General features: G+C 35.6%; 1 non-coding gene across 1 annotated transcript; it reads left to right on the top strand.

The window, feature by feature from the left end:
• The first annotated feature begins 17,205 nt into the window (after positions 1–17,205).
• LOC135272064 (U6 spliceosomal RNA) lies at positions 17,206–17,312 on the top strand. Its single transcript, XR_010340177.1, has one exon. It is a non-coding gene; the product is annotated as a U6 spliceosomal RNA (small nuclear RNA).
• The last annotated feature ends 7,937 nt before the right edge of the window (positions 17,313–25,249 follow it).

Here is a 25,249-nt window from a genome sequence, read left to right as displayed (position 1 = left end):
TGCTCTATTGCCTGGGCTGGAATGCAATCTAAAAATAGGCATTAAAAACCTCTTTTATGCCAATAATTGTGCTTAACAATGGAGACAGGAAGGAATATGGAAGAAAATAACAAACAGCCAACCAATGTTTCATTTAAGTCTGTGAAATACTATGCAAATGCTGAAGAGTGATTTACTTCCAATTTTCCAATTATGTGGTCACTTTCAAAATAGGTGTAATGTGATACTGAGAAAAATGTATGTTTTGTGGACCTGGGGTGGAGAATTCTATAAATATTCACTAAGTTTACTTATTCTAGGTCTAAGTTCAAATCATAGATGTCCCTATTAATTTTCTATGTTGTTAATCCGTCGAATATTAACAATGTAGTGTCAAAATCTCCCGCTATTATTGTGTGGGAGTCCAGGTCTCTTTATAAGTCGTTAAGAACTTGTCTTATGTATCTGGGTGCTCCTGTATTGGGTGCATATATATTTATAATCATTAACTCCTGTTGTGGCATTGATCCTTTTACCATTATGTAATGTCCTTCTTTGCTTCTTTTAGTCTTTGTTACTATTTAAGTCTATTTTGTGAGAGACGAAAGTTACAACTCCTGTTTTTTTTTCTTTTTTTTTGCTCTCCATTTAATTGGTGAATCTTCCTCCATCCCTTTGTTTTGAGTCTTTGTATGTCGTTGCTTGTGAAATAGATCTGGATACAGCATACCAATGGGTTTTGACTTTTTATTCAATTTACCTGTCTGTGTCTTTGATTGGGGCATTTAATCCATTTAAATTTAGAATTAATATTAATATTTGTGAGTTCAATATTGTCATTTAATGCTAGCTGGCTATTTTGCCCATTAGTTGATGTAGATTCTTCATTATAGAGATACTCTTTATGTTTTGGTAAGTTTTTGGGATGACTGATACTAGTTGTTCCTTTCTGTTTGTAGTGCTTCTTTCAGAAGCTCTCGTAAAGCAGGCCTGGTGGTGATGAAATCACTGAGTGCTTGCTTGTTTGTGAAAAATTTTCTTTTTCCTTCACTTATAAAGCTTAGTTTGGCAGGATATGAAATTCTGCGTTGAAAATTCTTTTCCTTGAGGATATTGAATATTGACCCCTACTCTCTTCTAGTTTGTAGGGTTTCTGGTGAGAGGTCTGCTGTGAGTCTAATAGGCTTCCCTTTATGGGTGACGTGACCTTTCTCTCTAGCTGCCCTTAGAATTTTCTCCTTTATTTCAACCCTAGTGAATCTAGCGATTATGTGTCTTGGAGTTGCTCTACTTTAGAAATATCTTTATGGTGTTCTCTGGATTAGCTGGAGTTGAGTATTGTCCTGCCTTACTAGATTAGGAAAGTTTTCCTGAATAATATCCTGAAGAATATTTTTCCAACTTGGATTCATTCTCTTCATGACATTCAGGTTTACCTATCAATTGTAAATTAGGTCTTTTCACATAGTCCCATATTTCTTGGAGACTTTGCTCATTCCTTTTTACTCTTTCTTCTCTAATCTTGTCTTCTCATTTCATTTCTTTAAGTTGGTCTTTGACCTCTGATATACTTTCTTCTGCTTGATCAATTCAACGTTAAAACCTGTGCTTACTTTGCGGAGTTCTCGTATTGTATTCTTCAGTTCCATTAATTCACTTATATTCCTCTCTAAATTGTCTATTCTTGTTAGGATTTCATCAGACCTTTTTTCAAGGTTCTTAGTTTCTTTACATTGGGCTAGAACATGTTCTTTTAGCTCACTAAAGTTCCTTATTATCCACTTTCTGAAGCCTAAATCTGTTAATGGAACACACTCCTTCTCCATCAGGCCTTGTTCTCTTGTTGATGAGGAACTGTGATCACCTGTAGAAGGAGAGGCATTCTGATCTTGGGTATTCTCAGCCTTTTTACGCTGGTTTCTTCCCTTCGTTGTGAGTTCATCCACCTGTCGTCTTTGTAATTGCCTACTTTCAAATTAGGTCTCTGAGTGGACGTCCAACTTGTTGATTCCCAGTACCAAAATCTGAGCAACCAACTATGCTGGCCAGAACAGTGGCATCAAGAATTGTGGTACTTTTCTGCCTGGGGATCTCCAGTCTGGCTTCCCTCTTGAGTCCCTTCTTCAATCAGGTAAATGGGCGACTCTGCCTTCCCGGAGCTCCAAACATCGATCAGTCTCATTTACTCTGCACCAAGAACCGCTGCGCTGGGGCGCCGGCAAAACCACGACGCTGGCCACAAGAGTCACCCTGGTGACCCGTGGGGCTCCTCCGCTGGGAATCTTCCAGTCCTTGGGTAACAAAAATTCGTCTGAAAGTGTGGCGTCCTCTCATTCTGTGCGTTTTCTCTGGGAGCTACAATCCCAAGCTGCTAGTGATCAGCCACCTTGGATCTAATATATCAGTCTTATATCCATCTTGTTTAAACTTTACTTTATCGTACTAGATAAGTATTTTTGTTATCTTTGGCAGTGGTGAAACTGAAGCTAAAATATGGTGAGTGCCATTTCCAGAGTTATACACTTAAGAAATGGCATTTTAAGGCTTGAACCTAGTTTATTCTGACTTCTAGGTTAGTGTTTATCTTATGACATGGGCTTTCTCCATGCCACAGGCACATTAGACCCCTATGGACCAACAGTCTGACAATATCAACTTCTGTTTTGGGAGAGAACACACTAGCTGGTATTGGACTTGGCCTCTTGTTGTAAATAACTATACAACTGTACATAATACATAAGGCTTCTGTTTTCGGATACAGGGTAACAAGTAACATGAGAATGAGACCCTCCGGAGAAGGAAAAAACATGATGTAAGCTCCATGTTATCATTGGTTTTGTCCTGGGACACTTTCCAGAACATGGCACAGGGAAGTGAAGCACCATGAAGATTGGCAGTCTCTCTGGGCAGTTGAGGTAGAGCTTCCAGTTTGAAGATCTTAAAGCAACTGGAATTTGCAGGGCAGAGTGCAGTAGAGGAAGAAGCCCCAGAAAGGAATAAGCAGAAATCTGCATGGAGGTTAACCTTGGGTTCTAGCTGAGGTATGGGTTGCATATTCTCAAAGGGTAGAATCCATAAGGCATAGCAGAAAGCAAAAGCAAATGTTAGAGCATCTGAAAGCCAAACAAAGGTTTAAAAAGACTCAATAGAGCTTATTAATGCCTAGTTCTGACTGAGATGAAATGTGTCCTCATATAACATGTTCCTCAAAGCACTATGGAAAGACAGACTATGGCTATTTAAGTAGAGGTTCAACATTCTCATAAAGGTTCATTAATGCATCTGGAATTTTTTCTTCTTCTATATTTATCAGACTGGCAGTGCATTATTTCAACTGATTTTCTTAAATTTCATATTGCTTCAGTAACATAACCAAAAAGCCTAGGCAGGTAATAGGTTTTTTTGAATACCAAAAAAAGGTAGCGTCTATTTTCTGGAGCTGTCCTGTCAAAGACCTACCCATGGTGATGTGACTACAGATTTTAATGTAAATAATAATTACCAAAAATATTAAGTTAGTAGAATATTAAAGAATCATTTGCATCATTGATACCAAAGTTTTCTTTTGGCTCCTTTCTTATTTTCAGATTTCCTTGAAGAAAGTGAAGAAATTATGGAAATTATGAAATATATTAAAATGCAAACTCAAAATACTTTTATATTTTAAAACCCCTGTACTTTGAGCTATATTTTTCACAAGTGAATATAACACTTATTTCTTGAAGTATTTATTATGCGAAACTAGAATCTTAAGTTGAAGTGTCACTCAACAATCAGGAAGAATCCTGTGAAATCAAGTCATAGTACTTCATCTCGCTGGGTCCTGGATTGCTGATTTATGACATGGAGTTAGGAGTCAGTTATCTGATGCACTCAAATGTCTCTTCTATGATTCATGCATGGAGTACTGCTGCTGTACTTGCTATCTTGAATGCATACTCTAGAATCATGGAGATTGTTATCCATCTATGTTTGCTGCATTTAAAAAATTTATTTCATTTATTCCATTTACAAGGCAGAATTGCAAGTATGGCTTAACCTGAATATTGCAGAAAAAAATAATGGCCACCCAGTATCTTAAGAGTCCTTGAAAACAAGATGAAGTAATGATGTGGTCTTTCAATTATTTATGTGAAAAAAAGAGTTACAGATGTAAGAAAATTGCATTCCCTAAACTACTGTTCAATAGAGCTGAAGACAAGAAGATTGTGCCCTTTAAAGAGAGAGAAAGGTGCTCTTGAAAGGGACTTAGATCTTGTAGTATTGAATATGTTTCTGTTGCTCACTGTCTTTGATGTTTGGCCCCCTAAAGATTTTTTGTTTGTCTTATGTAAGGAAACAAAAATGGCATTTTTGGGGGATGTGATCAACATTTTTTTTTTTTCCTCAAACTTATTTGTGGGAAGGTCTTGAAGAAAGTGTGAGAGTTTTAAAATTTCTAGAGCCCAGAAGAAAGGGATTAGAGATATAATGATCACATTGCCATCCTTTCGTTTCTGTCTTCTTGTTCTACTCTATTTTATCTCTATGATATCTGTTTTCTTTTGTCAATCAAAGAGTAATGAGTGAACAATGAATAAATCTGAGACTCTAGAATAGAAAGTGAAAAAAAGTGAGGAAAACTTTGATGGGGGCATCAAAACTAGAACACCTAGAAAAAAGTAAAATCTGTACACAGAAAAATTATAAATAAGATAGGTCAGTGCCAAGTATTGAAATAGTCTCATGAAAAATATGGCATGAGTAGCCCTAGTTGCCACATAGACATCCATAAAAACAACTAGAAATGACAATCAGGTGAACATATTATTTAATATTTATACTTGTAGTGTCAATGATATCAACAAACACCCCACTATTTAAACTTCACGTTGTTGCTGAACACAAAAAGAATGAGAAGGGTCATCATTTTCTGCTTAGTGTTGGCTGGTCTCACTCAGGCTTATTCAGCATATCTTTCTCTATCCTCTCAGGAGACAGGTTATATACCTGGCCTGAATTAGAAAAGTTAGCAAGTGAAATGAGATTTCCCCTAAGCCCCTAACAGTGTTCTTTGGAATATATTTCAAAGCTTATCCTTTAATATAGTAGTATTCCTTTCTCTACAGTTTTATTACATTTACTTTTCAATTGAATCAAATCCCCATGGTCACCACAGAGGCACATAATGAAAGAGTATCTGATTACCTCATGAAGAAAGCTGTTGGTGCTCAAAGACACATGCGCGTGTGCACGTGCACACAGACACACATTCTCTCTCTCTCTCCCCTGCCCACCTTCCCCAACACCACCCTTTCTCATACACATACAAATACTTTCTATATATCACCAAGGATTCACCTGGGAAACAGAAGAAAGAAGAATCAGATCCAAGTCTACAATTTTGGTGAAACTAGACCCAGCTGTATATACCCTATTATTCTCAGTGATATTCAGCTTACAAAACATTTATGCATTCACCATTATTCATAGATTTCCTTAATTGAGAACAACCCTCTTCACCTTCTTAATCTTATCCATCTTCAAGACTAAGATTTTTTATAACCCCTGAAAGTTCTAGACCATCCCAGACATAAAGATAAATATCCTTTCTAAATTTATAGCATTTCTAATCTAAATTGATCGTTTGCAAATGTACCAGGCACTTCTTGTGATACCTGTGGAATTCTCTTTGAAATGCTGTTCTAGTTCATTTTAATTTTTGATAAATTGGGGCTTATTTGGTTCTTCCTGTGTATATGAGCTTTGAATAAGACCCACTGTTATAAACCAACCATCATGTCATGAGCAATTGCTCCAGAAAAGTGGTTTCTAATGCTTCATGTGATTATGAACTTTTACATTTTTCACTAAGGCAGCAAACAGAAAAAAGAAAATATTAATAATTCAGGAAAAGAGATTGAGGTAAAGAATAAAGGCATACTCTAGATAAAATTCAAACATCATGTAAAGATAGCACTCAGGAAAGCAGAGCACTAAGTTGAGAATGTATGAAGGCAACAGAATTAATAATGGGTTCCAGAGAGACAGAAATTGAACCTTATTGAGAACCTAGCAGGTTAACAGGGATGCAAGTACACTAACAGCTCTGAAAACAGGGCTGGAGCAAAAGTGTCTCTGCCCACTGGAGATGGTAGGTGATGGGAATGGATATGTAAAACATTGAGAGTTAGCAAAATTTTCAGTTTACAACATGTAATCTCTTCAGTTAATGTTTGGGACTTTTATCCTCTACTAATTTTTCTTCCACCCGATGTTAAGACCATTTGCAAAAAGAATTTTTTTTTCTCAAATGGCGTATTTCCCAGATTCACTTAGTGCAAGCTCTGGCCTACACAGTAGGATTTTCCTCAAATAACTAATTTGAGTTTTTAGCATGGAAGTATACATGTTTGAAGTTTAAGGTTCCATAGCGTTATGCCTTGTCTACAACTTGATGGTGAAATCCTTGAGATCAGCAACTGTTTTTACTCACCTTTCTATTCTCCCAAAGTCTATCACAATATTTTCCATGGAGTAGATATTCAACTGCTGATTAATTTGTCCTTCTTAATTATGCATGTTTACTAATGTTATGTATATTCAAATATTTTTTCTAAATCATGTAACCTTGTCCAGTTAATAAAAAATCATTAAAAACACATTCACATCATTAACATATCTTGAGTTCAATGAAAAGTCTGGTGGGCAGAACTGATAATACATTAAAAATTCCTTTTTCACCATTTTTCAATTTTGAGCTATGTATGGAGCTGCCTTTGAAAACATTTGTACTTCTCATTTAGATGAGCTATGTTACATACAGAGAAAGATGAATAACAATCTCTGTGTGAAGTCGCATATGAGGGTTAGTTCTAAATTTACCAGCCACTAATTTTCCTTTGAGCGATCATATTTGTTCTTTGATTACACATAACCTTACTGATTTCAAAGCAAAAGAGCAGGAGGAGATGAAAATACTTGAATCACATAACAACCTCAGGTGGTGCCTTTGGAACTGAAGAGCTGACATTCCATTTCCAAGTCTCCAAATATAAGAGACATAACTAGACTGAGCAAATGTGATGCAGCAGCAAAAGCCCTTGGCAAAGCAGAGCCAAATATCAAGAAGGGCTGGAGCTAAAGTGTCTCGTATTTGTGTGTTTAGGAACCCATGCAACCCAGACAAGGAGCATTAAGGGATGAACTAGGAGCTTCTTGACTTACTCTTTCCTGGGGAATGTTTGGTAGTGTTGCACAGGAAGTACTATGGTGGCAATGCCTCCAAACTATGGAAAGCTCTTTCTCAAACAAGAGGAGACTCTTCTTTCCAAAAGGGGATTAGAAATCTCTCCTTTTATTGACTAAATGAAGAATTATATTCCCACGGAATGGCTGACGATAGACACAGCAATCTAACAAAAGATAGAAAGTTGCAGAGGATGCTAGAGAAAACAAAGTCTCCTTTAGGAATTAACAAATAAAGATTAAATACTTAATATCTGATATGGAGAAAGTACATAGATTAACATATTAAATTATTTTATCCTATAAATATATTACTCCTTTTTGGTTTTTATACTGATTTTTTGAGTGATTACCATATGCCAAGAACTGAGTTGAATATTTTACAATCTTATTGCTTTTAAGCCTCATAATAAGGATGATCATAGGAAATAAGTACAATTAACAATCTCCTTTTTTGAAAAGATGAATTGGGTCTTGGAGAATGTAGGCAAGTCACTCAATATAACTAGTGATTTCAAGACTGGGACTTGGAGCCAATTCTGATTAACTCCAAATCATATGCTTGCAATTATTAATCTGAGAGATTCCTGAAGCAAGAAGACATTTTAGCATGGACAGCAGATGTCTGTAGCAAAGGTTGTACTCAGAAGAAAATTCAGATAGGACAACATTTGTTTCTTGATAATGTTGGATTAGAGACCTCTGTCAGGAATCAGAAATTATTTTTACCAACTTTTTACTAATTATATGTACATATAGTGTGTCTCAATTAGACACACTCAGTTCTAAGGAGTCTCAATTAAGTTTTAGACATTCTCAAAACAAATTCATTATAGATTCATGAGTTAAAAGATACCTACCAGATGTCATATAAGAATACTTAGGCTAGGGGTAAAGATTTGAGTCCCCAGAAAAGATAAAATTAATTAACAGTTAACAACAACCTGTGCAGAATACTACATTATTAACAAGGCTTTTTAATTTTCTTCCCCTGGGATTACTGTGAGTGATAACAAGAAATGTGAGAAGTCAGTTAATAGCATTGTAAACAATGGCTGCTCTGTTTTCTAGTTCACAGAAATTCAATTAGTAAGAAATTCCACATCTTTGCCCCCTTGTGTAAACAAATTGCCTTTACTTTGCTAAAGTTAAGGCTGGCAGTCCCAGAGTGTAAAAGTGTCTTGACATTGGTTAAGTTCTATTAGTTTTCCAGTCTTTTTCCCAATCCTTTGCTGAAAACATTGAATTCATGCATTAACTCATGTATTCATTCATTTAGTCATTTCACAAGAATATGTAGAATGTTTACTCTATGCCAGGCATATTTTACATGCTAACAAAGAAATGATGTGCATGAAGGCAATTTTTTTGTGCTTATGTGCAAATACATACACAAAAATATGCAACATAATGCCAGTAATAAGCTGCGTAAGAAGACAGAGGGTGCCTAGGAGGTGAGGGTGCAATTTAAAATAGGGTGTTCAGATAAGGCTTTGCTGGGGAGGTTCCACTTGAGCAGCACCACCACTAAAACAATGGTGCAACGGCACACATCTCTGAGGTAACAATATTCCAAACTAAGTAAAAAGGGGAGGCACCCTGAAGTGGAAGCCTGCTGACTATGTTTAAGCAAGGTTCAGGGAGGAAGCTAGAGTTCTGGAACAAAGTGTGAAAACAGGAATGAAGTCGGAATAACAACTAGAGGCCAGATCCTGTGAAGCTTTCCATACTGTGGCTTTTGTTCTTAGTGACAAGAAGTCACTGGGAGTTTTCAGTAGGCTATGACAAGATCTGAATTGTATTCTAAAATTAACATTTTTATTATGTACAACAGATTGTACTTCCTATAGATAAGGTCACACGACTCTGAAGTTAAAAAAAAAAAACCTAACAGACACATTACTTGCCCTTCAGAAGAATGTTAGTGTAATTCTTGAGTAGAAATATATCATTGTCATTTGCTCATTGTTAACCTGTTTTTCATTCAATTTTATTGACTGTAACATCTATAAAGAAAAATTCATAAATCACAAATATACAGCTTAATAAATTATCACAAGGTGAAAAATCTGCATAGTGATGATGTAAGTCAGGAAACAGAGTTGTGACCTGTCTCATATTATACACCTTCCCCCCTCCCATATGGACCACTAACTTGCTTCTGAAATCATAGATTAGGTGTGTCTTAATTTTGCTTTTATATAGGTACTTCAGTCATATTGAATTAGGGTCCACTCCAGTGTGATTTCATCTCAACTTAATTGATTATATCTGCAATAATCCTACTGTCAAGTTTGATTTTGAGGTACTAAAGTTAGAACTTCAACATATGAATTTTTGAAGGACACAGTTCAACCTATAACATACCAGATAATGGATTATTTTTCTGAAGTACTTCCATTCGCATTTATTACAAGTATAATCTACTGGTGATGAAATATCTCACCTATAATTTATCCAAAAATACCTTTGTTCCACTCTCATTTTTGAAGTATGTAGAATTTTTGTTAATGCTTCCTTTCTTTAGTCTTTCAGCAATTTACAAATGACCTTCCATTATGTTTTGGTCTCCATTGTTATGATGAGAAATAAGCCTTTTTTTCTAATAATGGTTTCCCTGAATATAACATGTCTTTATTTTTTTCTTCTGGATATTTTTAGATTTTTGATTTTTTGTTGCTTTCCAGTAGAATAACCATGATGTACCCAGGTGTTGTTTCCCTTATATGTATTCATTTTAGCATTTGCTGTACTACTTGGATTTGTGCATTGATGTTTTTCACCATATGCTATAGCTTAAGTGTGTCTCCCAAAGTTCACGTGTTGAAAACATGATCCCCAATGAGGAGGTGGTGGGAGTGGGGCTTAAAGAAATGAGCATGGGTCATGGGGGCATGGCTGTCATGAATGGATTAATGCTGTTATGGGAGTGGTTTGTTATCACAGGAGTGGGTTCCTAGTAAATGGAAAATTTGATCCCCTCTTGTGTGCTCTCTCTCTCTCTTTTTTCTCTCTTTGCATTTTTGACTTTCTGCCATGGAATTTATAAGCACAAAGACCCTCAGTGAATGTAGGTCCTTTTCTTTCTGAAGAATTTCAGAAGCAATAAGGAAACTAAAATAAAACCAAATGTAAGACTTGGAAATAAAAATATGAATAAATTAAAATGTGAAAATATAAATAAGAAGTTATCTCATGTTAACTTTAACAGTACATTATTTGCAAGAGAAGAAAATATCTATGAAATTTAGTACGTTTGAAAATAAATTATTCACACTGAAGCATAAGGAGAAAACTGATTTCAAAAAATGAACAGAGTCTCAGTGAGCTTTGAACAGTACCAAGGAGTTTAAAATCTAATTTTTTTATGAGTTCAATAACTTTTGATAGTGTGCTGGACATTGCAATTCATACACTTTAAGGAGTCTATGTTATATTGTGTTATTTTAAGGATTTTTGAATTTTATATGACAATTAAATTCTTTTGATCCTGTTTGGGTTGATTTTAGATTTTCCTAGGGAAATCATAATTCTAAATTGTGGCTTTAATTCTAGAATATGGCTCTTTCACCTAAATCATGAATTTTTTGAGGCTCAACTCAATGTCCAAGGTGCTCAGTGCAGACTTTCACTCTGGGTTGAGTAGAACTCCAGTGTTTCCATGCATTGTGGACCCCAGTCTTTTCAGATGCTGCATGACATTTCAAAACCTGTTTGGCTTTCAAATGCTCTAACAATTGCTTTCTGATATGCCTCATGGATTCTACCCTTTGAGTATACACAACCCATACCTCAGCTAGAACCCAAGGGTAACTTTCATGTGGATTTCTGCTTATCCCTCTCTGGGACTTCTCCCTCTTCTACACTCTGCCCTGCAAATTCCAGTTGCTTTAACATCTTCAAACTGGAAGCTCTACCTCTGCTGCCTAGGAAAACTGCCAGTCTTCATGGTGCTTTATGGCCCTGTGCCATGTTTTAGGTGTCCCAAGACAAAACCAAGAATAACATGGAGCTCATATATGTTTTCCTTCTCTCAAGGGTCTCATTCTGATGATGCCTGTTGCTCAGTGTCTGAAAATAGAAGCCTTATATATTATGTGAAGTTGTATAGTTATTTACATCAACAGACTAAGTCCAATACCAGCTAGCATATTCTCTCCCAAAGCAGAAGTTCATATTATCAGACTGTTAATTTTGGCAATTCTAGTTTATGTGCAGTGGTTTCCGTTATTGTTTCAGTAGTATTTCTCTTATTACTAATGACATTAAATGCTTATTTTTCATTTAGATAATCAAGTCACTGTTTTATTTTTTATTGAGCTGTCTCAAATTTTCTTCTTGATTTATAGAAGTTCTCTATCATTTATTCTGAGGCAAAGATTTTCTCCAACAATATAGTGGCCCTTTCACTCTTTCCATTCTCTTTTGTTGTTCCTAACTTCTTCCTTAGATTTCATGACATCTATTCTCTTTCTTATTTTTCAGATTCTTGTCATGTTTTAGATTAAAATTATGCTGGTTTCATTATATAAGTTTGGAGTTATTTTCTTTTCTTCCATTCTCTGGGAGAGTTAATATACATAAATCAATGTGTATTATTTGTAAAACATTTGATAGAATTTTCTGGTAAAATTATCTGTGCCTGGAGTTTTCTTTGCAGAAGAGTTTAAATTATAGATTTGACTTTTATTTTTTAGTAGTTAGTGGACTATTCAGATTTTTCTGTTTTTTTCATTTGCCTCTTATGGTAATTTTATATACATCAATATGTTAATTTCACCTACATTTTCCAATTTATTTATTTATTTTTTTTATTTTTTTTTTTTAGCCTGAGAATAATTTTCTATTTCCTTGATTCTTTTTTTTTTTTTTTTTTTTGAGAGAGAATAGGAAAGAGGAAAAAGGAAGAGAAAGAGAGAGAATGGGGAGGAGGGAGAAGGAAAAGAAAGAGGGAGAGAGAATGGGAGTATTGCTTTCTTGCCCAGGCTAGAATGCAATTTAGTAATGGGTATTGAAAAGCTCTTTTATACTGATAATTATACTTAATGATGTAGTCAGGAAGAAATAAGGGAAGAAGATAACAAACAAACAGCCAACCAATATTTAATTTAAACCTATGAAATGCTATGCGATTACTGAAGAGTGATTTACTTCCAATTATATAGTCACCTTTGGAATAGGTGTGAGGTGGTAATGTATGTTTTGTGTATTTGAAGTGGAGAGTTCTATAAATGTTTATTAAGTTTACTTGTTCCGGGTCTGAGTTCAAGTTCTGAATATCCTTGTTAATTTTCTATCTCGTTGATCTATAGAATCGTTAGCTCTTCTTGTTGCATTGATCCTTTTGCCATTATATAATGTCATTCCTCGCCTCTTTTGATCTTTGTTGCTTTAAAGTCTACTTTATCAGAGGCGAGAATTGCATCTCCTGTTTTTTGTTTATTAGTTTATTTTTACTCTCTGTTTGATTGGTAAATCTTCCTCCTTCTCTCTGAGTCTTTTTGTATTGTTGCATGTAAGATGGGCCCGGATGCAGCATACCGATGGGTTTTGGCTTTTTATCCAATTAAAATATATATAGGTTTAATACCAGCGTTTGATGCTAGCTGGCTGTTTTGCCCATTAGTTGATGTAAATTTTTTATTGTGTTAAAGTTCTTTGCTTTTTGATATATTTTTGGAAAGGCTGATATTGGTTGTTCCTTTATATGTATAGTGCTTCTTTCAGAAGCTCTTGTAAAGCAGGCCTGGTGGTGGTGAACTCTCTAAGTACTTGTTTGTTCGCAAAAGATTTAATTTTTCCTTCGCTCATAAAGTTTAGTTTGGCTGGATAGGAAATTCTGGGTTGAAAGTTCTTTTCTTTAAGGATGTTAAATATTGGTCCCCACTCTTTTCTGGCTTGTAGGGTTTCTGCTGAGAGATCTGCTGTAAGTCTGATAGGTTTCCCTTTATGGGTAACCTGACCTTTCTCTCTGGCTGCCCTTAGTATTTTCTCCTTCATTTCAACCCTAATAAATCTGGCAATTATGTGCCTTGGGGTTGGTCTTCTTGAAGAATATCTTTGTGGTGTTCTCTGTATTACCTGGAGTTGAATATTACCCTGCCTTGCCAGGTTGGGAAAATTTTCCTGAATGATATCCTGAAGAGTATTTTCCAACTTGGATTCATTCTCTTCATCACATTCAGGTACACCTATCAAACGTAAATTAGGTCTTTTCACATAGTCCCATATTTCCTGGAGACTTTGCTCATTCCTTTTCATCCTTTTTTCTGCATTCTTGTTTTCTCGTTTCATTTCACTGAGTTGGTCCTCGACTTCTGATATCCTTCCTTCTGCTTGATCAATTCGACTGTTTAAACTTGTGCATGCTTCGCGAAGTTCTCGTGTTGTGTTTTTCAGCTCCATCAATTCACTTATATTCTTCTCTAAATTGTCCATTCTCGTTAACAGTTCGTCAAACCTTTTTTCAAGGTTCTTAGTTTCTTTGCATTGGGTTAGAACAAGTTCTTTTAATTCACAGAAGTTTCTTATCACCCACGTTTTGAAACCTGCTTTTGTTATTGGAACACACGTGTAATCTATTAAGCCTTGTTCCGTTACTGATGAGGAATTGCAATCCCCTGTAGAGGGAGAGGCATTCTGATTTTGAGTATTCTCTACCTTTTTACGCTGGTTTCTTCCCTTCATTATATATTTGTCCGTCTGTCGTCTTTATAATTACCGGCTTTCTAACTGGGTCTCTGACGTCCAACTTGTTGATTCCCTGCGCCGAGATCTGAGCAATCCACTGAGCCGGCCAAAACAGTGGTGTTAAGATTGATGGTGCTTTTCTGCCTGGGAATCTCCGGACTCTGCACCAAGAACTGGCGTGCTAAGGCACCAGCAAAACCACCACGCCGGCCACAAGAGTCGCCCTGGCGACCCGTGGGGCTCCTCCACTGGGAATCTCCTGGTCCGTGAGCAACAAATATTCGTCTGAAAGTGTGGCGTCCTCTCGTTCTTTGCGCTTTCACTGGGAGGTACGTGCCCGAGCTGCTAATCATCAGCCATCTTGGATCTCTCTCTCCTTGATTCTTGTTTCATCCAATTTATTTTTATTAGCATCATCTTTTGACCTTTTAGGTGTCTATAGAATCTTTAGTGTTATATCATTTTTATTCTTAATATTATTTGTGTTAAGTCCCTGTTTGTCTTGATAAATTTCACTAGAGATTTAATAACATATCTGTCTTTTCAAAGAACCTTAGTTTTGGCATGGTAGACACATCTCCATTGTATCTTATTTTCTATTTTATTAATTTATCTTCTTTATATTTATTACTATCTTTCTTCTACATTCTTTTGTTATAAGTTTTAATGCCAAGTGCTCTATTTTCATTTCCCTGTTACTCTGAAGACAAAATACTTTTTGGTCCTGAACCTGAACCTAGGATGTTTACCACAGCATCTGATTCTTAGTGGGTGCTGGACTGCAATTTTTGTCTTTGCTATATATGAATCTGTCAAATGCTTTGTTTGACTTCTCAGCTTTTCAGTAATCTCTATAATTGGCATTTGCCTTTAGGAATAATATGACCTCACCTTCTCAATTTCCTTCCATAGTCTTCCCTTCTTTCCCAGACTTTGGCCTTGTAATTCCTCTCTGTCTTAAGATTTCTTTGGTATCACAAAACAGATTTGTTTTTTGTTCCAGATTTTTCTAGTTATTCTCAGAAAGAGTATAGAAATAAATAAATGGAATGTTTTCCTGTTTGTTTGTGTCCTCTCTTATTTCCTTGAGCAGTGGTTTGTAGTTCTCCTTGAAGAGGTCCTTCACATCCCTTGTTAGTTGTATTCCTAGGTATTTTATTCCCTTTGTAGCAATTGTGAATGGGAGTTCACTCATGATTTGGCTCTCTGTTTGTCTGTTATTGGTATATAGGAATACTTGTGAATTTGCACATTGATTTTGTATCTTGAGACTTTGGTTAGGAAGAATCAATATTGAGAAAATGGCCATACTGCCCAAAGTAATTTATAGATTCAATGCTATCTCTATCAAACTACCATTGGCTTTCTTTATACAATTAGAAAAAACCACCTTAAACTTCATATGGAACCAAAAGGGAGCCCACATAGCCAAGACAATCCTAATTAAAAAAAAAAGCTGGAGGCATCACAGTACCTGACTTCAAGCTATGCTATAAAGCTACAGTAATGAAAACAGCATGATACTGGTACGAAAACAGAGATATAGACCAATGGGAACAGAACAGAGGCCTCAGAAGTAACATGACACATCTACAACCATTGATCTTTGACAAATCTGACAAAAGCAAGCAATGGGGAGAGGATTCCCTATTTAATAAATGGTGTTGGGAAATCTGGCTAGCCATGTGCAGAAAGCTGAAACTGGAACCCTTCCTTATACCTTATAAAAAATTAACTCCAGATGGATTAAAGATTTAAACATAAGACCTAACACCACAAAAACCCTAGAAGGAAACCTAGGCAATGCCATTTAGGACATAGGCATAGGCAAGGACTTCATGACTAAAACGCCAAAAGCAATGGCAACAAAAGCCAAAATAGACAAATGTGATCTAATTAAACTTAAGAGCTTCTGCACAGCAAAAAAATAAAAATAATAATAATAACATTAAAGTGATCTGGCAACCAATGGGAAAAATTTTGCAATCAACCCATCTGACAAAGGGCTAATATCCAGAATCTACAGAGAACTTAAACAAATTTACAAGAAACAAACAAGAACCCCATCAAAAAGTGGGCAAAATATGAACAGACACTTCTCAAAAGAAGACATATATGAGGCCAACAAACATATGAAAAAAATCTCATCATCACTGGTCATTAGAGAAATGCAAATCAAAACCACATTGAGATACTATCTCATGCCAGTTAGAATGGCATGTCTCCAGATTAAAAAAATCAGGAGACAACAGATGCTGGAGAGGATGTGGAGAAATAGGAACGCTTTTACACTGTTGGTGGGAGTGTATATTAGTTAAACCATTGTGGAAGACAGTGTGGTGATTTCTCAAGGATCCGCAACTAGAAATACTGTTTGACCCAGCAACCCCATTACTGGGTATGTAACCAAAGGATTATAAAACACTCAACTATAAAGACACATGCACACATATGTTTATTGTGGCACTGTTTACAATAGCAAAGACTTGGAACCAACCCAAATGCCTGTCAATGATAGACTGGATAAAGAAAATGTGGTGCATATACACCATGGAATACTATGCAGCCATAAGAAAGGATGAGTTCATGTCCTTTGCAGGGACATGGATGAAGCTGGAAATCATCATTCTCAACAAACTGACACAAGAACAGAAAATCAAACACCACATGTTCTCACTCATAAGTGACTGTTGAACAATGAGAACCCATGGAGACTGGGAGGGAACATCACATATTAGGGCCTGTCAGGGGATGCGGGGGCTAGGGGAGGAATAGCAGGGGTTGAGGGTATTGGGAAAGGCTACCATTAGGAGAAATACCTAATGTTGGCGAAGGGGGGGATGGATGCAGCAAACCACCATGGCACGTGTATACCTATGTAACAAACCTGCCCATTCTGAACATGTACCCCAGAACTTTAAGTGTAATTAAAAAAAAAAAAAAAAAGAAATAAAAAGAAGTAAACAAATGAATTTAACTTTATGAAAAAAAGTTGGTAAAGTTTTGACCAGTTTTTAAGGTAGCTAATATTCTAAATGTCTTGAATTTACTATAACTGTTATTACCAATTTAACATTTTATGGATTATTTTTAAGTTGAACCTCCTGTATTCACAACAAATTAGATTTTCATAATATTTAAAATTGGATAATTAATTGTAAAGGCTTATTTTTACCAATATAATTCTGGAAATTTTTCAAAAAATTACATTTAGGATTTCTAAATGCTGATTTTAAAACTGCGTTTCTTCAAAAAGAAACTTAGACTCATCATAATTTCTGCAAAAATATTTTTATAATTCAGAAATAAATGCTCCTTTTGGCAACACATATACTAAAACTGGAATAATACAGAGAGTCTTAGCACGGCCCCTCTCCAAGGATAACAAGCAAATTTGTGAGGCATTTCATGTTTTTTAAGTTCTCAAAGCAATGGCAACAGAAACAAAAAGTGTGACAAGTGAGACCTAATTAAACTTAAGAACTTCTGCACAGCAAAAGAAATTATCAACAGAGTAAACAGACAACCTACAGAATGGGAAAAAATGCTTAAAAACTGTGGATTCAAAAAAGGCCAGAATCCATAAGGAACTTAAAACAAGCAAAAGACATATAGCCTCATTAAAAATGGGGAAAAAACATGGACAGACTTGGACAGACATACAAGCAGCCAACAAACATATGAAAAAATGCTGAACGTCACTAACCATCAGAGAAATGCAAATCAAAACTATGATGAGATACCACCTCACACCAGTCAAAAGAGTTATTACTAAAAAGCCAAGAAACAACAGTTGCTGGTGAGGTTGCTAAGGAAAAGGAATGCTTATACGCTGTTGATTGGAATATAAATTAGTTCAGCTACTGTAGAAAGTAGTTTTGAGATTTCTTAAAGAGTTTCAAACAGAACTACTGATATGGTTAAACTTTGTGTCCCCACCCAAATCTCATCTAGAATTGTAATTCCCATAATCTGCATGTGTCAAGGGCAGGACTTTGTGGGAAGTGATTGGTTCATGGGGGTGGTTTCCCCCATGCTGTTCTCATGATAGTGGGTGAGTTGTCACAAAATATGATTGTTTATTATTATTTTTTGAGATGGAGTGTTCCTCAATTGCCAGCTAGAGTGCAGGGGCACAATCTTGGCTCACTGCTGTTTCCACTTTCTGGGTTCAAGAAATTCTCCTGCTTCAGCCTCCTAAATAGCTGGAATTACAGGTATGTGCAACCACATTCTGCTAATTTTCATAATTTTACTAGACATGGGGTTACACCATGTTGTCCAGACTGGTCTTGAAATCCTAACCTCAGGTGATCCACCTGTCTTGGCCTCCCAAGTGCTAGTATTACAGGTGTGAGCCACTGTGCCCAGCCAATCTGATGGTTTTATGAGGGGCTCTTCCCCCTTTTCTTATTCTTGCATCTTCCTGCTGCCATGTGAAGAACTTCCATGCCTGCTTCCCCTGCCAGCATGATTGTAAGTTTCCTGAGGCCTCTCCAGCAATGAAGAACTGTGTGTAAATTAAACCTCTTTTCTTTATAAATTACCAAGTCTCAAGCAGTTCTTTATAGAATTATGAACATGGAAAAATACAATGACCATTTGACCCAGCAGTCTCCCTACTGTGTATATACCCAAATAAATATGAATTATTCTACTATAAAGAAATGCACATGTATGTTCATTGCAGCACTATTCACAATAATAAGGACAAAGAGTCGTGGTGGATTGGATAAAGGAAATGTAGTACATATACACCAGGAAATATTACACAGCCATAAAAAAGAATGACATCCTGTCCTTTGCAAACAAAATGAATGAAGCTAGAGGCAATTTTCCTAAGTAAATTAACACAGGAACAAAAAACTAAATACCACATGTTCTCATTTATAAATAGGAGCTAAACACTGAGTACTCATGGATATAAAGATAGCACCAACAGATACTGGAGACCACTAGACAGAGGAGGGAGATTTTCAATAACTGAAAAGCTACCTAGTGAGTACTGTGGTCTCTACCTGGGTGATGGGATGCATCATACCCTCAACTTCAGCATCATGCAATACACTCAGGTAAAAAATATGCACATGTACCCTCTGAATCTAAAATAAAATTTGAATGTATTTTAAAAAAGAAGTACAGAAATATGTACTATAAATCAGTATATCTTGATGAAGATTAAATTCTTCTACACCAATTCAATACCTGAGAAAATATTTTAGAGAGATCACTCATACGGAGAAGAAATTAATTTGTGAGATTATTTCACTTCCATTAGCATTTTCTTCTAACTTCAAAACTGAGGTGAAGGGAGATTAAGTTACTTCTCTATGTCACACAGCAAATAAATAACAGAGGTGGAACTTGCCTCTCTTAACTGCTTCAAACATTCTCAAGTGTATCATCACCATTCCCACACCTATAATGCTATGTTCCTGGCTAGTCATTGTGCTTTCCCATCCCTGCAGCTGATACTGACATTTTGTTGAAAGTAAAAGCAATGATTATTTTCTGAACTTCTTCACTTTCTGACTTCACAGTCTGATATGTTAAGGATTATTCATACTTCAGGTTTTTGGATTATTGTCAAAACCAAACAGACAAACAAATAACAAATAACTTATATGAATAGGTCAATATATTAAAATTAGAGAATGGATTCTTGCTTTGGCTGAAAGGCTGAATAAATTATTTCATAATTACATTCCAAGTTCAATACTGTGTAATAACTATCTTTAAATTGTTTTATTTAAAAACAACTTGAAAATAATTTTAAAATGTTATATAATTTTTATTCAAAAATATGTAGCATTAATGTGAAGACTACATTTATACCTTTTTTGAAAATTTGTGTAAGCACATTATAAAGCTTTATGACTGTCTTTTGTTTCTAGTTGCCACTTACTTTTCTTTTGTTAAATACATATAATTTATTTTGCTATAAATAGTCTATCTTTTGAGCCCAGCCAATATGGTAACTGATTATGGCTCTGACATCAATCAGCAGTACACTTCTCTGAAGGAAGTGGTATAGTCTGAAGGAATTCCTATTTCATTTGTGGTGCATGAGTGCCTATATAGTAATTAAAGCAAGCAGCTAGTGAAATCATGGGTTATTAGGAGGAAATGCTTGTGATTAGAATAAAAGATGATTGTTGCATTAATATTTCAGATGGCAGAATCTGTATGAAGGGAAGCTATTTATGAAAGGACTTGAGGATTCTGCCCTTATGGGTGCATATGCTAATTTCAAACCCCATAACTAAAAACATAACTATATTTATCCAAATGAACCTGATTACTTGAGCTTCACTGGATATACAGAGAAGAAATAAATTGTAGAGTATAATACTGGAAGAGGAGAGTGAAATCAATAAATACCAAGCACTTCCATCTATATGTAAAGCAACATGCTAGTTGCTATAGGTTAGAAATAGAGATGTAGAATTCTCTGCCTGACCTCAGAGAGTCTGTATTAGCTGGAGAACAGGACCATGTACATGGTTATAATTGAATATCACAATAAAATACTGCATTAATTTTCTATTGCTGCTGTAACAAGTTACCACCAATGCAGTGGCTTAAAACAACTCAAATTTGTGATCTTATAGTTACATAGCTTTGAAGGCTCACACAGGTTTCACCAGGCTAAAATCAAGATGTCGGCAGGGCTGCATTTCTTTTTGGGAGCTCTGGGGGCAAATTCATTCCCTTGCCTTTTTCAGTTTCCACAGTGTTTCCACATTTTTCTGCTAGAGTTTCCTTCCTCTCTCTTCAAATTCAGCAGTACAAAATTTCTCTCTGACCTGTCTTTTATCTTCTTATCTCCATCTGAAGCCAGAAGGAAATGGTTCTCCACTCATATGACGACATTGGGTCCACTTGGATACTTCAAGATAATCTCTCTACCTCGATGTTCTTAACCTTACTCATATCTATAAAGTACCTTTTGCCATGTAAGGTGTTCTATTCCTAAGTTCTGGAAATTAGAGTATGGATTTTTTTTTTGAGGGGGAGACATTATTCAGCCTACCAAAAATATTGAAAGGATAATTTAAAAATAAAGTTTAAATTAAGATTTAGACAAAGGGAGTGAAAGATATCATTGTGAACAAAATGTTAAGAGAAAAGTTTATCAAGATAAGTTCATCTTTGAGAACTAGACTATTTGCTTCTTGATAGTTTCTTCTCCTTTTTAATCAATTTTGCTTCTAGAAAATCAATTATTTCAAGATAAGTTATTAGCATGAGTAAGAAGATTATATTATCTCAATTTATCCTCAAAATAGCACTATTAGAGACATATTAGTGCTATCCCTGTTTACACAGATGAGGAAAAACTAGGCTAAGTAAATTGCCCCAAATCACATACTTGTACATATTGAAATTAGAATTCAACGTCACATAATTGACACCTGTGCCCACAAACTTAACCACCATAGTCTATATTCTTATTTTACATTTTCCTTGAAATTTCTAATATTTTCTGTAGTACTTTTTAAATCAGGTTTTTCTAAGAGGTAGATATTACATTTAACATTTTATGTTTTGCCACTTTTATATGTTATTTTCAAGTATACTGATTTCTCCTTTCATGTTTAAAATATTCTTATTAATGTTTTTTCAAAATTTATTTTTCTTTTAATATCTGATCTTGGATGCTTAATTATTTTCTTCAAAAACGTATAAAGTATGAAATTGATTTCTGAGTTAATTGTGATTTGACCAAATCTCACAAACTTTAAAAGGCCGGGTTTTTATTTTAATGATCTTGAGGTAGTTTATCATTGAATTTATGAAGTTTTTCCCACATGGTTATTCATGATTACTACAAAAAAATAAAAATCAAGAAAGCAAAGAACAAAATAAACAATCTTATAATCTGGAGATCTGGAGATCTTAAAACAGTTTGGTTAGTTGTTTGATTAGCAGCTTTTAGGATTTTTTTCAGGAAGAGAGTGTGTATTTACAAAAATAAGACAATATTGAAATCGTTTTTAACATTGATTTTCCTTGCAGAAATATAGGAAAGATATGTTACTATGTTAACAAAATTATCTTTTTCTATCATCATTTCTTGCTAATTGCATAGAAGGCCTTTCGTGTGGATGTTATTTTTAACTAATTCTCTATAGTGAGACTATGTTTTCCCAACTCTGTATTGCTAAAAATAACAAAGTTATGAACAGTTATATACTTCTATCTCTATTAATCTATTAATCTATCATCTGTTCAGTCTCTCCTTGTATCTATTATTATTTGTGTTCTGTTTGATCACATCATTTTTAAGATAGTATAGTGTATTGTTAAGTGTGTGAGTTTTAGCCTCAGTTTTCCTGGAATTGAGTGTCTTCTCCAGCCCTCACTCAATAGGTGACTTTGGGTTAATCAATTAATTCTTCTGTGTCTCGATTTCTTCATATATAGGAAAGTAATAGTATTGACTTAATGATCTCATGGAGTTTTGGTAAAGATTAAATATATATATATATACTACACATAACATATTAGAATTACATGGTAATATGAGACTACTAACATTACATGATTTCAACTCAGAAGATGTTTAAAAGATGACTTCTCCTAAAATAAGCCTCTTATATTAAACAACAACAACAATAACATTAGAGTTCAAGGTGGTTTTTTTCCTTTCATGATTTTAGACATTGAATCAGAAAAGCAGTTCTAAAGTAATGTTTTGTATAAAAAAGACGGAAGGGATGACATATTCTGCCACATTGGAAATAACAGAAAAAGCAATAAAATGAAAATCTAGACACAGTTCATTAATATTCAATATGTCTCTCTAATTGTTCTGTTGTTTTTGACCCAGATACTGCCCATATTGTACTACGTGTATAACGTCATCTTATGGAGTCATTCCAACTCTTTTTGTACAAGCATTAGGAAAATTTTAATTAAAATTACAGCTGTACTTCAATTAAGAAAATCATTGCCTTAATAAAGGCTACTTGTATTAAAGAAGTGCAAAAATAACATCTGTCATTATTTTGTTAATACTATTAATACACTCAGCCATTGAATATAATCCAAGTGAATATTGTCTGCTGGCTAGCTCTCCTATCAAGAACAGATATAAAATTTCTGTAGATAGAATATGTTTTAGAGAAACCACCTATAATGCAAAGTTTATGACATGAGTCCTACCTAGTAATTCGAGTAAACATTTCTTGAATTGAATGTAATATATTGCCAAATGGTTGACTGGTCTGTTGTTGTGGGTGAATTGTGGACAACTTCTGGAGACAGAGTGATTCACTGACATTGGGTAGGCTGTGAATCTAAACATGGTTCTCTTCATATGTAGTTCTCATCAATTTCAGCATCATTAAAAAAATGCAAAGCCTTTGTGGTTGAGCTATTCTCTAATTCAATTTTACTTAACTAACTAAACTTGAAAAAAGAAAAATCCTGTGCAATGAAAGACATTTAAGGAGAAAGAATATAAGCAAAGAGTATAAAAGGAAATCCCAAGTTCGTTTCCTAAATAATACAGCTGAGCCTTGAGTATAGACTTAATGCTTTTCTGTGTCATCATCTTTCTTAACTTTGGACCAGTGATCTACATCTAATTTGTTCTCAGTTGAAATGCTTAACATTGAGTGTCAATTTAATTGGATTGAAGGATGCAAAGTACTGTTCCTGGGTGTATCTGTGAGGGTGTTGTCAATAAAAGTTAACATTTGAGTCAGTGGACTGGGAAAGACAGACTAACCCTCAATCAGGAATGGCACCATCTAATAAATCAGCTGTCAGCATGGCCAGAATAAAAGCAGGCCATAGAAAGATTAGACTGACTAAGTCTTCTGTCCTCCATCTTTTTCCCATGCTGGATGCTTCCTGCACTTGAATGTTGGAGTCCACGTTCTTCAGCTTTTGGGCTCTTGGACCTACACCAGTGGTTTGCCAGGGACTATCGGGTCTTTGATCACAGACTGGAGGTTGCACTGTTGGCTTCCCTTTTTTTGTGATTTGGGGAATTGGACTGGCTTCCTTGCTCCTCAGCTTGTAGACAGCCTACTGTGGGACTTCACCTTGTGATTCTGTAAGCCAATATTCCTTAATAAATTTCCTTTCATATATACATTTATTCTACTAGTCCTGTCCCTCTAGCAAATGCTGAATAATACAGAGTTTGGTACCAGGAGTAGTTCTAGAGGAACAGAATTTTAAGCATGGAGATTTTTAGTTGGTTTTGGGGTTTCTGGAGTTGGCTGCTTAATATGATTAGACCCCAAAATGCTAAGAACTCTACCTCTAATTCTATGGAGAACACTGATAGTTCTTGGGGTGAACTGATTTGAGAGTTATACAAAACAAATGCATTTAATACTGCTGATTCATTGCTCATGAGAAGCAAGGAGTTTAGTGATTTTATACATACCTTTGACCATATGTGGAACAGAGGAGAAAATGAAGTTGTTTGGCTGCTCCTAAGTTCAGTGGACAAAGGGATAAAATAAAATGATGAGCTGAAAGATTCTGTCTCTCAGCTCCAGAAGCACAAATTGAGCCTCAGATCTTCAAAGATTGCCCTGAATGAGAGTCTTACCTCCTGCAGAGAAAGGGCTGAAATTTCAGAAAATCAGACACAAGCTCTTATCATGCAAAGTGGCTGACCTGCAACAAAAGATGCACATAAAGCCTTGCCAAGTGTCTATTGTTAAAGTGAGGGCATTTATTTGAAAACACAGGACCCTGCAACTTGGAATGGGGCTGTGTGAGAGGACCCTGATGAGGCTGGGGGCACTGAGGTCCTAAATTCTGATGAACCTTTTTTGGCAAAGGAAATAGCCTCCTCACTCCCAGTGGTGGCACCATCCCCGCCCTGGCTCATGTTGCCATCAGCCCTCTCACCTTTGTCTGAGGACACTAACCATGCACTGCCTAAGGCAACAGTGGCGGCCTCCCTGGAGGCAGTTGCCAGGCAAGACAATGCTGTTTCTTCTCAGGAACCACCCCCAACACCTCTCTCTGCTTCTAATCTATGACTAGACTCAAGTCCCAGCAGGCCACTAGAAATGAGGCTCAGAGTGTGACCCACAAGGAGGTGCATTACACTCTGAAGATGCTTGAATTTACTCATTTATGTAAGCAGAAATCTGGAGAACAGGCATGAGAATGGATATTAAGGATGTGAGATAATGGTGGAAGGAAGATAAAGTTAGATCAGGCTGAATTTATTGATATGGGCCCACTAAGTAGGGATTCTGAATTTAATGTTGCAGTTTGGGGAGTTAAAAAAGGTTTTAGTAGTTTATTTGCTTGGTTAGCTCCAATATGGATTAAAAGCTTACTCCACTGTGAGTGAGCCAAAAATGCCTGACCTCCC

The sequence above is a fragment of the Aotus nancymaae genome, unplaced genomic scaffold (assembly GCF_030222135.1).
Source record: "Aotus nancymaae isolate 86718 unplaced genomic scaffold, 86718_ANA_hifiasm-v0.15.2.pri h1tg000006l, whole genome shotgun sequence".
Taxonomy (NCBI): domain Eukaryota; kingdom Metazoa; phylum Chordata; class Mammalia; order Primates; family Aotidae; genus Aotus; species Aotus nancymaae.
This window is presented reverse-complemented; position numbering and strand designations above follow the sequence as displayed.